The 14,500-nt window shown below is 38.9% G+C and overlaps 1 long non-coding RNA gene across 1 annotated transcript; it reads left to right on the top strand.

Annotated features, from left to right (window-relative positions):
* The first annotated feature begins 3,916 nt into the window (after positions 1 to 3,916).
* Positions 3,917 to 8,415, top strand: LOC309687656. Its single transcript, XR_014270824.1, has 6 exons — positions 3,917 to 4,209; positions 5,113 to 5,173; positions 5,285 to 5,333; positions 6,916 to 7,071; positions 7,275 to 7,367; positions 8,311 to 8,415. It is a non-coding gene; the product is annotated as an uncharacterized lncRNA (long non-coding RNA).
* The last annotated feature ends 6,085 nt before the right edge of the window (positions 8,416 to 14,500 follow it).

The following is a 14,500-nucleotide window of genomic DNA, read 5'->3' as shown; positions in this document are numbered from 1 at the left end:
GCTTGAGCATCAGTAGAAACCAAGCACATATACACTATATCACCAAAAATGTTCACTCACGTGTCCACATCATTGAATTCAGGTGTTCGGGTCACTTCCGTGGCCACAGGTGTATCAAATCAAGCACCTAGTCATGCAGGAGCTCAGTGAATTCCAGCATGGTACCGTGACAGGAAGTCACCTGTGCATCAGGTCCGTTAGTGAAATTTCCTCGCTACAAACATTGCACAGTCAGCTGTTAGTGGTTTTATGACAAAATGAAAGCAATTGACAGCAACTCAGCCACAAAGTGTAGGCCACACAAAATCACTCAGTGGATGCTGAGGATAGTGCAGAGGTCACCAGCTTTCAATCACTAAGGAAATCCAAACCTTCAAAATCTTTATGTGGTGGGTTTTCATGGCTGAGCAGCTGCATCCAAGCCTGCCAAGCGTCGGCTGCAGTGGTCTATGGCACACTGCCACTGGACTCTAAACCAGTGGAGACGTGTTCTCTGGATGATGAATTGCACTTCTCTGTCTGGGAATCTGATGGACGAGCCTGGGCTTGGCGTTGTCAGGAGAACAGTAATTGTCTGACTGCACTATGCCAAGTGGGGGAGAGACATTTTGGACAACTACAGTCTCCAAACTTTATGGGATCAGTTTGTGGATGGACCCTGTTCCAACATGACTGTGCACCAGTGAACAAATCAAGGTTCATAAAGACATGGATGAGCAAGACTTGACTGGCCTGCACAGAATCCTCACTTCAACCTGATAAAACCCCTTTGGGATGAATTAGAGTGGACACTATGAGCAAGGCTTTCTCATCCCACATCAGAGTCTGACCTCACAAATATGCTTCTGGAAGAACAGTCAAAAATTCCCATAAACACTTCTTAACCCAGAAGAGTTGATGCTTTTAAGAGTCCTATTAAACCCTATGGACTAACAATGGGTTGTCACTTAAGTTCATATGAGTGTGAAGGCAGATAAGCAAATATTTTTGGCAACATAGTGTAGGAGACCTCAGCAGCCTTGTGTTTTTGAGACAGAAGTGACCATATCTGGACAAAAGGGTAGAGTGTTGCATTGAAAGTGGAGCTAGCAAGCTTAGTTAACAAACTGCATTTATAAACTGTCCAGGAGCATCACACAGATACAGATACCTGCTAGGTGCTGCAGAGTAATAAAATACATGAACTTCAGTCATCAAAAATTAAGGACAAACTCCTTGGAGAGGCTACCACACAGAAAAACATATTACTGGTCAGATTAAATACAAAATCCTACAAAAGGCACCAACAGCGTTGTTCACTGACTCAGATTAGCTGAGATGAAGTCTAGCAGGGAGCTAATGGCAACACACCAGTCAATCATTGCAGGTGCAGCCTGAACTTTAAGCCTCAATAAATTCAAATAGGTGAGGTAAAAAAAAGGAGACCCCCTGTAGAGTTGTTATAAATGTATAAATTATCCACAATTATGTAATTTCAGTCAGTCAAATAGTCAGTAACATTAAAAGTGGAACAGGATCTTGCATAAGTATAATTAAACACCTGTCATGTGCTGACTGCTGTGCTTAGAAAAAAGTTGCTCCAGTTGCACAACCTTGAAGAATGTGCAGACAATAAATGCTTTTATTTGACATCAGTGTGGTGAGATGAAAGAAGTGAAATGTGTGCTTGTAACCAAAACAACTGATTAAAAGTGAAGCTGACAGGTATTCAGGGCATTGTAGTAGCACTTTAATTACTTTGAAACTAAAAAACTTGGAAAAGAAAAACAAGTATGCATACAAAAGGTGGCACACGATGATGGCAGGAAAAACATCTGAAAAGGGCAAATAAGAGAAATCAAGAAGCACAAAGAGCCACGAGAAAACATCGAGCATGCAACCTGACAGAGACTCAGGGAAGGACAATAAAGAGCAGGTGTACTTAATCAGACACAAGGATAAGAAAACATCCACCCACTTATCCAAGCTAGGGTTACACAGGTGGTGGAGCTTACTCCAGACTGTGATATGGTTTTAACAAAAAGATTATCTAAAACATTGTGATTGAACAGCTAACCTTTCTTTGTGGAAACTTCTTAATGATATCTGATAATAGTCTGCTCGGGGTTGTTGAGTCCTCGATCTCTTGAGCAGCGACTGAACTCTTTGAACGTCACAGGCTGGGATGCAGCAATGCGGAAGGTCACTGGTGGATGCGAACTTTTACTTTTAAGCTTTTTACTCAGCATTATCACACATGCTCTCTAATGAAACTGTTTCCCCTGTGTGTGTGTGTTTGTGTGTGTGTGGGCGGGCGGGCGGGCGGTTGGTGTCTCCTTTGTGCATGCCAGTTTTGTAATGACTCTGTTACCGTGGCGACCCATGCCTTGTTGCCCAGATTCAATGCATTATGATTAAAGGTACATCAAGTCGCCATGGCAACACTCTGCATAGGTGTTACATAATCAGAGCGAAGGGACCCCAGTGGCTCTTTGTGCTGATACCTGTTTGTGTGTGTGTGTGTGTGTGTGTGTGTGTGTGTGTGTGTGTGTGTGTGTGTGTGTGTGTGTGTGTGTGTGTGTGAGAGAGAGAGAGAGAGAGAGAGAGAGAGTTCCTCCTTTACATTCATACATCCACTACTCACATTCACACCTGGGAGCTGCCCAGTTTACCACAGCCTGCTGCTGTCGGGCTTTCAGCTCCTCACTTGCAGCACAAAGGAGTAAACACACTCAGGAATAAAATTACAAAACAGGTACAGCCTGCAAAGATTTACCCCATAGAGCTAAATGTTGGACCTCTAGCAGAGTTTTTCCCATAGACAATATAAAATAGGTGAGAGCTAAATCATTTTCCCAGAAGGCAACGTGAGAAACTGATAGGTTTGAACAGGTGCATTAAAGTCAGGTTCAGTGTCTGAGGTAGAAGAACTGAATGTTGCTGTTGATGTGAAGAACTGTCACATCGACAGCAAATTCAAGATCAGCTTTTTGTTCTGCATCTGTGAGGTTTGGAATGTTTTTGCCTTTCTTCTGACAAAACTCTCAAATCTCTGCTCTCAGGTCCCAAAGACTTTTTAGCACTTTGCCCAGGCTGAAGTATCTGATGGCTGTGTGGTAGCCTATGTCACCATGTTCAGTCTCCTGCTCCTGCAAAAATGCAACAAACTGTCAGTGACTGTCAGTGAGAAAAAGCCAAAAATGTTGACTTCATTTTTCAACTTAAGTTCCAGATTTCCTTTCCAGACATCCTTGATGCTTGACTCTCGGGGCATATTTGTGATGCAGAGTTCACCAAACACTCTTTGATATACTCTTCATCAAAGACTGGCCCACAGTTTTTGTTTTTTCGAGATTTTGTGGGACATCACAAAGCTGTCATCACTCCTCGATCCCTGAATGTGTAAAACTTGGTAAAAAAAAAAAGTTCTTGTTGCTTTCGCAGCTTTGCTAGCAAAGGTTCAGGTGTCTGTTTCCAGTCTGCATCAGTCAAGTTCTTGTATTCCCCTGTGCGTTTAGTCCTGCAAGGTGATTCTATCCAATCTGCTCTCCACAGATTAGGCTGTGTTCACAATTCTACATTCTGCATCAAGCTTTCTTTTTTAAACGAGAGCTGATATCTTTTGGGGCTAGTAAACCCCTATCCCTTATAACTGTCTTTTCCAACATATTTACAGTGATGTTTATTTAGCTTCCACACAAGTAAATAAAGAAATTTTTAAAACTGGCAATCGCTTTCAAAATAAAGGTTTGTGATGATTGACATCTGAAACAAACATGTGAATGTTTGCTAGCAAATCTGCAAAAGCAGCAAGGACCTTTTACCGGGCTTTACACATCAAGCGATTCCCCACAAAAGTGCACAAAACATTGTGTGATGGGAAGTTTATCAAAGACTGTTTGGTGGCTGAAATGATGTACACTCAAAAAAGTCAACTAAGGCAGTTGTTTGATTAATTCAATAGACATTTGTCTATTTAACATGAACATATTGAGTTTAGGTTTTTAAATCATTATCAGTTGTTGGTTTAACATAAAATAACAAAAAGTTTAATGAACTAGATTTGCATTCTTCAGTTCAATTAAATGTAATTATTTTAAATCAACAACTCTAAAACCGATGCCTAGTGCGCATGCTCAAACTTCCCAAAAGTGAAGAGGCGGGAACGCGGAGAAGTTATATGTGTTCAGTGGACTGCCATTTCCCTCTGCGGAATCTTCCACAATACAGGTAAGTAATAAATAACTCAAAATATCTTAGTCAAACGAAGTTGTTTTGTCCATTAATTGTTTAACAATGTTTTTAATTCCAAATGTGTAAGTTGTCATTAGACAGCGGGAGTGGAGCAAATACAGTGAAAATCTGGTATTAGACGGTGCCAATCGGTACCGTCTAATACCTGATTTATAATCCGCTCTGGGTATATTTATACTATTATTAGCATTTCCACTTCATTGTTTTTCTTTTCTTTTTTTTTTTACCCGTTTTTGCAGTTAGTCTTATAGTGTTTTTAGCGGTTATTGATATGTTTAATTCAATATTTAACACGTTTGTAATTCACTTTCAAAGTAAATGAAGTTAGCTAAAGCTAGTATGGTTGTCTCATTGAACTTCTACCTAGCTCTGTTAGCTTTCACTTTGGTTTTAAATGACGGTTATTGCAAGACATGGTCTTTGTTCACTTTTTTTATTATCATTTGCATTTTTTCTTTCTTTCTTTCTTTCTCTCTCCTTTTATTTTAAGCATTCGGCCTCTCACAGTAATGCAAGTTAAACTAGCATGCGCGATTTGCTAAATATTAGCTGTGTCCAAATTCAGGGGCTGCATCCTTCGAATTGACTTGATGCTAGTGCATGGGAAAAAGAGCATAAACACGAGGTCAGAGGAAAAGGCAATGGCGGATAGTTATGAAAATTGCCTGTCGGACCTATACCGCAACTACCAGCATCTTTATTGCATAGTGTGAAACACTGCTATTACATTTGGCAACAGATTGGATATTTATCTGTGAATTTTTTATTGCAAGAGGTATTTATATGTATTTGTATTTTTTTTATACATTTGCAACAAAGTAAAAAAAAATCCACTGTGGAATTTTTATAAAATAATTTTTTCTGTTTTCTTTACCATAGTAACACCACAAAGAAAGCTGACCCCTTTTTCTGATTGTTTGTGCCTCCTCTTTAATACATGGTAAGCCTTTTACCATCATATATTTTTTATGATAGTTTTATGATTTAATCAAAGTGAAAAAAAGGTGCCAATAAAACTATCCTTAAAACTGCTTTTCTTTTTTTCTTTCAGTGACTTGTATGTGGCAGTGCAAGCGTTGTTCCATCAGGGAGAGTAGTAGGTACAATTATTGAAACACTGTACAGGGCTCGCAAAATGGCTAGCCTGACGTCCCAGGGCTAGCGATTTTTCCAGTCGGGCTACCAAAATCTATCTCTGCCCTGCCCGTCGGGCTGTCATAAGAAGGAAAAATATATGTCAATGCTTCTGCATTCTTTCGGAAATGTAGCTGGGTAATTATGTCATTGGCATCGGTGAGCCACTGTCAATATGTGACATATTGAAATCGCGTTTGAATTTGCGCTTGTTTTTTGCTTTCACTTTGCAATCGCGCGACCTGTGTATAGAGAGCGACAGCACTGATCTGTGAGTGATGATAATTTGTGCACCAATTCCTCTGACATTGTCTTATCAATCGTTAGCTTACTATGCAAACATGACAAGTGAAATCTCCCGCAGCAAGCTTAAACATGTGAGAGGTTGATCGCGCAGACAATCGCTGAGTGTTATGTGAGTGCGTGTGTAAAAGCAGCAGGATATTAATTGTAGTTCTGCTTAGCCAAATAAGACAGGTCAGGGTGAAGAAGTGACAGCCAAAGAAAAGCTTACCACAAAACGGAAAAGTTATGACAAATCAGACTATAAGGCAAAAAGAAAGTGCAGCTTTATGGTTTCATGGACAAAAGAATTTCTGTGGCTGCAACATGACGAGCTATATAACCGGGGCTGCACATAAGTGGTCCGCAAGTGCGTATTTGCTGTCAAAATAAAAAACGCGCACAAGATAAGAAGTTGCAACGCGTGTTTGCATACATAAGATTTTCTGGAGGAGGACATATTTGTTTAGAACTCTTAAATATGTCGAAGAAGCTCCTTTAAGCAATTACTTTGGTGTTCCTCCACCTCCAAAGAAATGTCAGAAGGAGTCCGAACCACAAAAGAAGCGCGTATTCTCGCAAAAGTGGTTGCAGGAGGTGAGCTGGCTTCAAACAAATGATGAACACACAGATGTGGTGCAGAATGTGCCGTGAAAATCCCACTCTAGCGGACAAAAACAGTGCCTTTTATATGGATGCAAACGTGCGTTGCAACTTCTTATCTGTTGCGCGTCTTTTATTTTGACAGCGAATGCGCACATGCGGACCACTTATGTGCACCCGTGTAAATAACATAATGTTCTGCCGGGTGTGTTGTTGGTTTTCCCTCGATTTCTGAGTCGACAAGCGCCTTTGTTACTGGGACCAGTCATTTTAAGAAAGGCCCCCATTAGAAATGGATTATTGCTCAGTCTGCAATATCTTTCCCAGAACAAACACCAATTGCAAATAATATACTAAAAATAAACCTGAAAAATCTGTTTAGAACAGCATACTGTGTTGCAAAGAGTGAACTACCACTGGTGCAATTTAGCAGTCTTTGCAAACTTCAAAAAGCAAATGGCCTAGATCTTGGTTCCACTTGCCTCTTACTTGTGACTTTAGTGGAAATTTCAAATTCAGTATCTGACACAGACTGATTCATGTCCTACACAGACAGCACTGATGTCTGCATGGTCTTCTAAAAGCAGCTTTAGTCAGCTTAGATGTGAAGTGAGTGAAATATACAGTTGCGTTTTTAATCAATGTATTTGTTCTCTATTGCAGATTGAGAAGGAGTTTCTGCGAATCACCACAAAGCCTCTGCTATCTACTTTCTTTGCCGAGCTTGACCAATACGCGCCACGCTTAATGGAAATCTTTCTGACCAAAGGAGGGACACGTGGAAAGAAAATAAGAGGTCTCATGCTTGCCATCTCCAAGGTTTGTATTAGGATTGAGTAGACTTTGTCATAGGCAGCAAAAATAACTTTTATTTGGAGATGAAGTTGTCAATTTTGTTTCGGTTTAACAAGTGGTACATGCCAGGTTCTAACCTAAAGAATAATTATGCAAGTTAACTGATTACCCTAGCTTTAAGAAAAACAGACTGGTTTTGGCTCATATTATCTCCTCCTCCTCTCCAGCATGACAACATCCATACCAGACGAGCATGCATCTTGAAGTCTTTGTGCATCCACCTAAACGAAGACTATGAGAAGTTAATAAAGGAGTACTTGGTGAGCCATTGTGACAGCATGTTGTCTGTAACATTCTCATACAAATTGTGACGTTGCCTCAAATGCAAATCATTAAAATTAAAATTTTGAGATTAGCAACAAGACACCTGGTATTGGGGAAAGGATGTCTTGAATACCAAACAGTATTAAGCGTTGCAATAAAGAATTTCTGGAATTTGGTATTGGAAGGAAAGAAATTTATGCCTACTTAAACTTGATACACAAACATACAATGCATTTAACATGCATCAAGACTATATTGCTTTTGAATCTGTACTTGGATTAAAACAAGTCCTGTTGTTTTTTTCATTGTTATGGTCATCAGTATTTGTAAATAGAAATGTCTATGAACTTTGAGCTGTTTAGTACTAACACTTCTATACCTGTTTTATTTTAGCAGCTGAGTTAGCCTTTTCTCGAGTCCTGTCCCCCTAAGTTACTCTTGCTACGTCCGACAAACAAATGGTTTCCTCTGCACACCAATGGGTACCCGAATGTGCGAGCAGACATGCTTCATAATGTTCGGTACATTTACCTGGGAATGGGGCCATACACACTGTTTAATCCATTCACGTTGTTTTTGACTTTGTGAATGGAAAGAACACAACTCCTCCAGACACAATCTCTCGGCGTATCGGTGGGCACACCGCTTCTCCATCTTGCTTGAGGTTAATGTTTGTCAGACACAGTAACGGTTGCTATAATGTGTAATTGGACAATGGCCCTTTCGGGGGAGGGGCCGGTGAGAGGTCAATTATGCCACCTCTTTTGACATGAGAGGTGTATTTTATAATTTATGTATTGGAGTAATTACTAACAACTACTTTAGTGGTGTAATTTTCTGTTTATTACTTTGACTACTTGGATTTTATGAACAGCATAGAAACAGTTGTTTAAACAATCTCTTAAATTTTACTTTGTTGTCTTATACTTTTTCATGTAGGATACGGACAGCGAGGCAAAAAGCTGCATGGAGCAAACTGTGATGGGGGTGTACGTCATCCAGAAGGAGGGTGCTGAACCTGAAGATGACCCAGAGGATGTTGGTGTCGTGATTGAGGGTGTGGAGGCTAACACTGATTTGGGTAACATTGCACAAGCATGTGCTCTGTTGTTTGGACTCATATACCGTTTGAACCTGAGCTACCCACCAGAACTTAAATGCACCTTTGAAGTCCTCCAGAAGATACTTTTAAATCTTGATGGACAAAAGCTGTCTTCAAAGGTACAGTTTCTGAAAAACAAGCTTATGGGGTGAGAGCACTTGAAAATGACTGATAGGTCTTGAATGGTTCATTGGTGCAATGGTGATTTCCAATATATAATGTTAATATTTGAGTTGTTTATATTTTTTTTCTTTCATTTAAAACATTTTTTTTAAGTTTTTGGATTCTCTCTGTTGGGCAATTCACCTTTTATACAGCACTGCAGATGATTTTTGTTTGTCCTTATATAGATGGCTCAAAATGGATCAGAAGTACTGACAGAAGTACTATGTTGTGTTTATGTATCAAGGTCCTGTAAAGTTTAAGACCACTGCCACCTGTTAAGTTCACTGTATTATTGTTTCCATTTTGCTTGCTAGCATGTTTTAAAACACAGCAAAACTATATTGCTAGCTGTGGAGGACTGCAACCAAAATTAAAAAAATAAATACAGAAATATAAAAATTGGTCAAACTAATAATTATTTCAATGAGATACACCAAACAAATATAGATTTTCATCACCTATGGAATTTTTTGTTGTTGTTGTATTGCCCCCAAAATATTTCTAATTATTTTATTTTATTTTTCCAAATTCACACAATTCGATTTTGTCACATGTTTTAACTTGCCAAGTGGGAGATGTATTTTTATCTTTTAGTTTAATTTTTTAAAATGCAGTCGATATATTGAGCAAATTTTGCATCTGTTTTTAGTTGTGGAAGCTTTGGTTCCAACATATTACCTATGCAAATAAGTATTCTAACATTTTACCTTTTGAAGTGGCATAATGCTTGCAGGTGTACAAAAATGGTAAGCTTTTATATTGTCCACTAAATCCAGTTAATAAAGATAATGTTATCATAATCTGATTGTGACTTTTTTTGTAAAGTAGTGGGTTTCTAAATGTGTAACAAATGTAAACAAATCTAATTGAAATAATTTGGTTGAAATGAGTGAAATCATTGCCTTGATTAACAAAGTAGTTGTTGAAACAACAAGATTTAATTCTGTTTTCCTAAACTTTTTAAATTGTGTAGAATGAATTAAAACAAATTTCACTCTACATACTTAAATAAATCACTTCAAATCAATGTAAGTATAGTATGTTGATCCAACGTAATCTGATTACATTAAACCACCAAATGCTAAATGTGTTGGTTTGACATGATCGAAAAGGGTTTATTGTACTTGGTTAAATTGTGTGCAAAAAGGGTGCCATGATTAAATTGTGTTCATCCAACAACAGATTTTTTTGAGTGTATACTTCCTTACGTTTACGCCAGGGACAACCAAAAGGCCGGACGTGGCCCACAGACTCTACAGTGCCTATTTGATATAAAAAATGGACTTAGCTTCTGGGTCTCAAGCATCTCTTAAACCTGCATTATTTTAATGACCACCATGGCACAACTTCTCTGACTGCCAAAAAGCATTCCAGTTATATAGGTCTGTGGGAAGATAGCCATTGAATCACTTGTTTTGTTACCTCAGTAAACACATTATGATTTGAAGGGCTAGTCATTTTAAAATACAGTGGAACCCCGACTTATGAATACCCCATTCAACGAAAAATTCAAGTTACGAAGGCACTTAATGGCAATATTTCTGCCCGTATTACGGCAAAATGCCCGGTATATTGTAGGCCTTCTGGGCTCAGCCAATCAGATACTGGCTGAGCCCAGAAGGCCTACAATGCCCACAATGCCTTCCGAATCATATGACAACCCCCTTGGCTTTCGTACTTGCGCTTCGCTGTTCCACTTGAACGACGTATTGTTGTTGCAGTTAGCAATTAGCCTGTCGTTCACTCAAAAGGCGCGATGGGTGCTTCGACTTCTGAAAATTTTCGACTTACGAAAGACCCTCAGGAACGAATTAATTTCGTACGTCAGGGTTCCACTGTATGTCAGTTTTGTAAATTATGGTCAGTATTAGTTTCAGGCAGAATCAGCCAGAAGTCAGTGTGAAGAACAGCCAGTTGTGCAGCAAAAACACAGAATAACTCCAGCTTTGTGTCTTTTTTTCATTCTAGCTGAAGTATGGAAGGTTCCCTTTCCCCTCAATACGGATGTATTATAATTGGTCCAGCCTAGAGTTGATCATGACCAATTGGCTAATCCACCACCTTTCATTGTTTATACCGTTACAAAAACAAACAAACAAACATAAAAATGAAAAATCACCATCAGCCCCCCGGGCAACTGCCCGGTATGCCTGATGGCCAGTCCAGCTATGCGGTCAGCTGGTGGGTAACAGGCATCTCCGAAAACATTAGAGCACTTTTGCAAATATATAATAAATCGAGCAGGTATTTGAAGTTTACACAGCACCATTCTCGCATGAAATCGTATCGTAGGGTAAAAGTTTATTTTGTGACCCAGAAAGAGTAATATTTCAAACTCCGCCACTCTGTGTTCCTCCGCCACTACCTTGTTTGAGTTTAGGACAAAATGGATTCTGGGATATTGCATTTCGTCATTTCGAGCTGACTGGAGACCAAAACAGCCAATCAGATTTTTTTGCATCCAAGTCTGTGATTGGCTGGTTTTGTGGCACAAATATAACGGTGTAGAGAAAGAGTTGAACGTGCACGGGAAGAAATGTTGAGAGCGCAAGCAACACATTGCGAGCGAACGCAAATGCAAAAACTGAGCGAGAGGGGCTGCTATTGTGTGTGTGTGTGTGTGTGTGTGTGTGTGTGTGTGTGTGTGTGTGTGTGTGTGTGTGTGCGTGTGTGTGTGTGTGTGTGTGGATAATAGCAAACACTGAAATACAGTTTTTGCATGCAGCAATTAATTTTGTTCACTCAAATTTAGCTTTTCTTCGCTCAAAACTTTTTTTTGATTTTTTTTTTTTTTTTTTACATGCGCTCAGAATAGTGGCACAAAAATAACGCCATAGTCCATGACCCTCCTGTGGACACTCTAATAGGACTGAAAAATCTGGGACTCTCCACCAATTGACCTTAGAACTGAAGAAGCTTCACGGATGAGAGGTGAAACATCTTCAAGAAACTTAAAGATTTCCAGACACTTTTCTTTCCAAGCTCCTTAGACTACAATGACCTGGATGACTGAGAACCTTCACAAACAATGCAGTTTTAAGATATTCTGCACCAACTTCACTGTTCAGACCTGGCAGTCTGTGTTATTAAAAAAAACCCAAAATATGTTTCAAACAATATCCTGCATTAAACTGAAAATTGTCTCAAGGGGTCCAACTTCCCTTTTCCCAAAGATATTCTGTTTTATGTGCAGGCTTCTAAAGATCATTAAGGATGAAAAGACTCAATACTCAGGTTTCTTCTTTAACGGACTTTTAAACTAGCTCTCAACTGGAAAATCTGTGCTCTGTTTGAATGTTTTCCTCCCTCAAATTAAACTTTGGAAACTGGAATTCGGATCAGGCCAGGCTGTGGTTATGTAATAACAACTGTAGTCTGACATTTCCTCGTGTTTGGCAATGTCTTCTGCCAAACGTCTTCTTTACCACCACAGCATCTCCTCTAATGTAAAACAGAGACACACAAAATCACCACAGACATTCAAGTCTTGTTGCTACACACAACTGTCATTAAACTGTGTCTAAGGTGTTTACCATTACACAAGAGAACTGAAGTGGTTGAGGCAGGCACAAAAAAACAGCAAATAGACATTTTTATACTTTTACATAGTAGCTTCAGCGTTTGACCTACTTCATTCCTTCAAATTGTGATGCACTGCAGTGTGAGGAAATATTTCTACAAGCAACAGACGTGCAAATCAGCATGAGCTTACAGTTAGGCCCATATGTATTTGGACACTGACAAAAGTTTTGTTCTTTTACGTTTATGTTTACGTAAACAAATTCCAATTATAGTTATATATTGGACATGGACATAATGTGTAGACTCTCAGCTTTCTTTTGAGGGTATCCACATTCGAATTTATGGTGGCCTCTAGAGACAAAGCACGTACCAACTGCAAAACACGTACAAAACTCAAAAACACTTACAAACTCAAAAACACTTACAAACTCACAAAACACTTACAAACTCTGAAGCGCATACAAACTGCAAAGCACGACGTACAAATTCCAAAGCACGTACAAGCTCCGAAGCACGCGCAAACTCCAAAACACAACGGAAGTGCTCCAGGACGCAGAATCATTTTCATGGTGATGAGAATCCCTTTCACAACAGTCAACCAAGTGAACAGCACTCTTCAGGAGGTGAAGAAAGAGACTGCATGAAAGTAAATACAGAGATTTCACTGCAAGGTGCAAACCACTGATAAGCCTCAAGAATAGAAAGGCTAAAAAACATCTAAAAAAAAGCCAGCACAGTTCTGGAAAAACATATTTTGGACAGATGAAACCAAGATCAACCTCTACTAGAATGATGGCAAGAAAAGTGCATGGAGAAGGTGTGGAACAGCTTATGATGCAAAGCATACAACAGGCAGTGTGATGGTTTGGGCGTGCATGGCTGCCAGTGGCACTGGGACACTAGTATTTATTGATGATGTGACACAGGACAGAAACAGCCGGATGAACTCAGAGACTTACTGTCTGCTCAAATCTGGCTAAATCCAGTCAAATTGATTGGGCGGAGTTTCATAATACAGATGGACAATGACCCAAACCATACAGCCAAAGAGTTTATTAAAGCAAAGAAGTGAGATATACTTGAATGGTCAAATCAGTCCCTGATCTTAACCCAACTTCAAACAGAAAGGCCCACAAACAAACAGCAACTGAAAGCCGCTGCAGTAAAGGCCTGCAGAGCATCAAAAAGGAGGAAACCCAGCATGTGGTGATGTTCATGAGTTCAAGACTTCAGGCTGTCATTGCCAGCAAAGGGTTTTCAACCAAGTATTAGAAATGAACATTTTATTTTCAGTTATGTAATTTGTCCAATTACTTTGAGCCCCTGAAATGAAGGAATAGTGTTAAATTTTTTTAGTTCATCACATTTTTATGCAATCTTTTTGTTAAACCAACTGAATTAAAACTGAAAGTCTGCACTTCAAATGCATCTGATTTGTTTAATTTAAAATTTATTGTAGTAATGTACAGAACCATAATAAGAAAGAAAGAGTTGTCTCTGTCCAAATATTTATGGACCTACATGTACATCGGTTTAAGAAACATATCCATCACAGTGTTAGTCTAAAGATGTTTTCATACGGAATGTATATTCATTTTGTAGTATTTGAGTTCATTTTCAACCTTTTGACACTCTAATGCAGCCTCTGACTTAACAGTAATAGAGACAAGAACATTTTGTCCACTTATTTTAGAATATACTACCAGACTTTTTAGCAGAGGAGCATGGTACTCAGGGAATCCTGAATTTAAATGTAGTGGAGAACTGTAACTTCCACTGGGTTTTAAGAAGCATTTAAAATCACAGTTTGGGGCAAAATCAGCAAACTTTTTAAGGTCCTTTTTTTCTTATTAGATTGGAATGACGATTGTTACGGAAGAAGATTAGGGCCAATGGAAAAAGAAAAAAAAGTGGGGACATCTTTTTTTCAGAGTTTTGTCTTTAATCCCAGAATTCTGAGGAAAAAGTTGGGAAATCCATCTTACAGCAACCAAAACAGTAACATCAACCCATAAGATCATATTTTATTGCAGAGTAGTTAAATGAAATGCAATATCACAAAATAAAAGCTCAACAATGTAAATATTACACAAAACTCACGTGCTCAATTGAATTTAATAAACAGGTAAATAAAGCAGCCCAATAAGTGAACATCTAAATAAATTAGAATAAACAATTAAGTAAAACCCTGATATAATACAATAAAGCGGCTGTATAAAGACAAAAGCTCTATGTCCAAACAGGCCGATATTTATACTTGAACGAGCCTTAAAAATGCATTTATCAGGTATTTAAATGGTTGCGATTGATTTTCACTCAGGCGATTAGCTCCAAAGTGAG

This window comes from Aulonocara stuartgranti (assembly GCF_965226115.1).
Source record: "Aulonocara stuartgranti genome assembly, chromosome: 14".
NCBI classification, from domain to species: Eukaryota; Metazoa; Chordata; class Actinopteri; order Cichliformes; family Cichlidae; genus Aulonocara; species Aulonocara stuartgranti.
The sequence above is the reverse complement of the archived record's forward strand: the minus strand, read 5'-3'. Positions and strand labels throughout refer to the sequence as shown.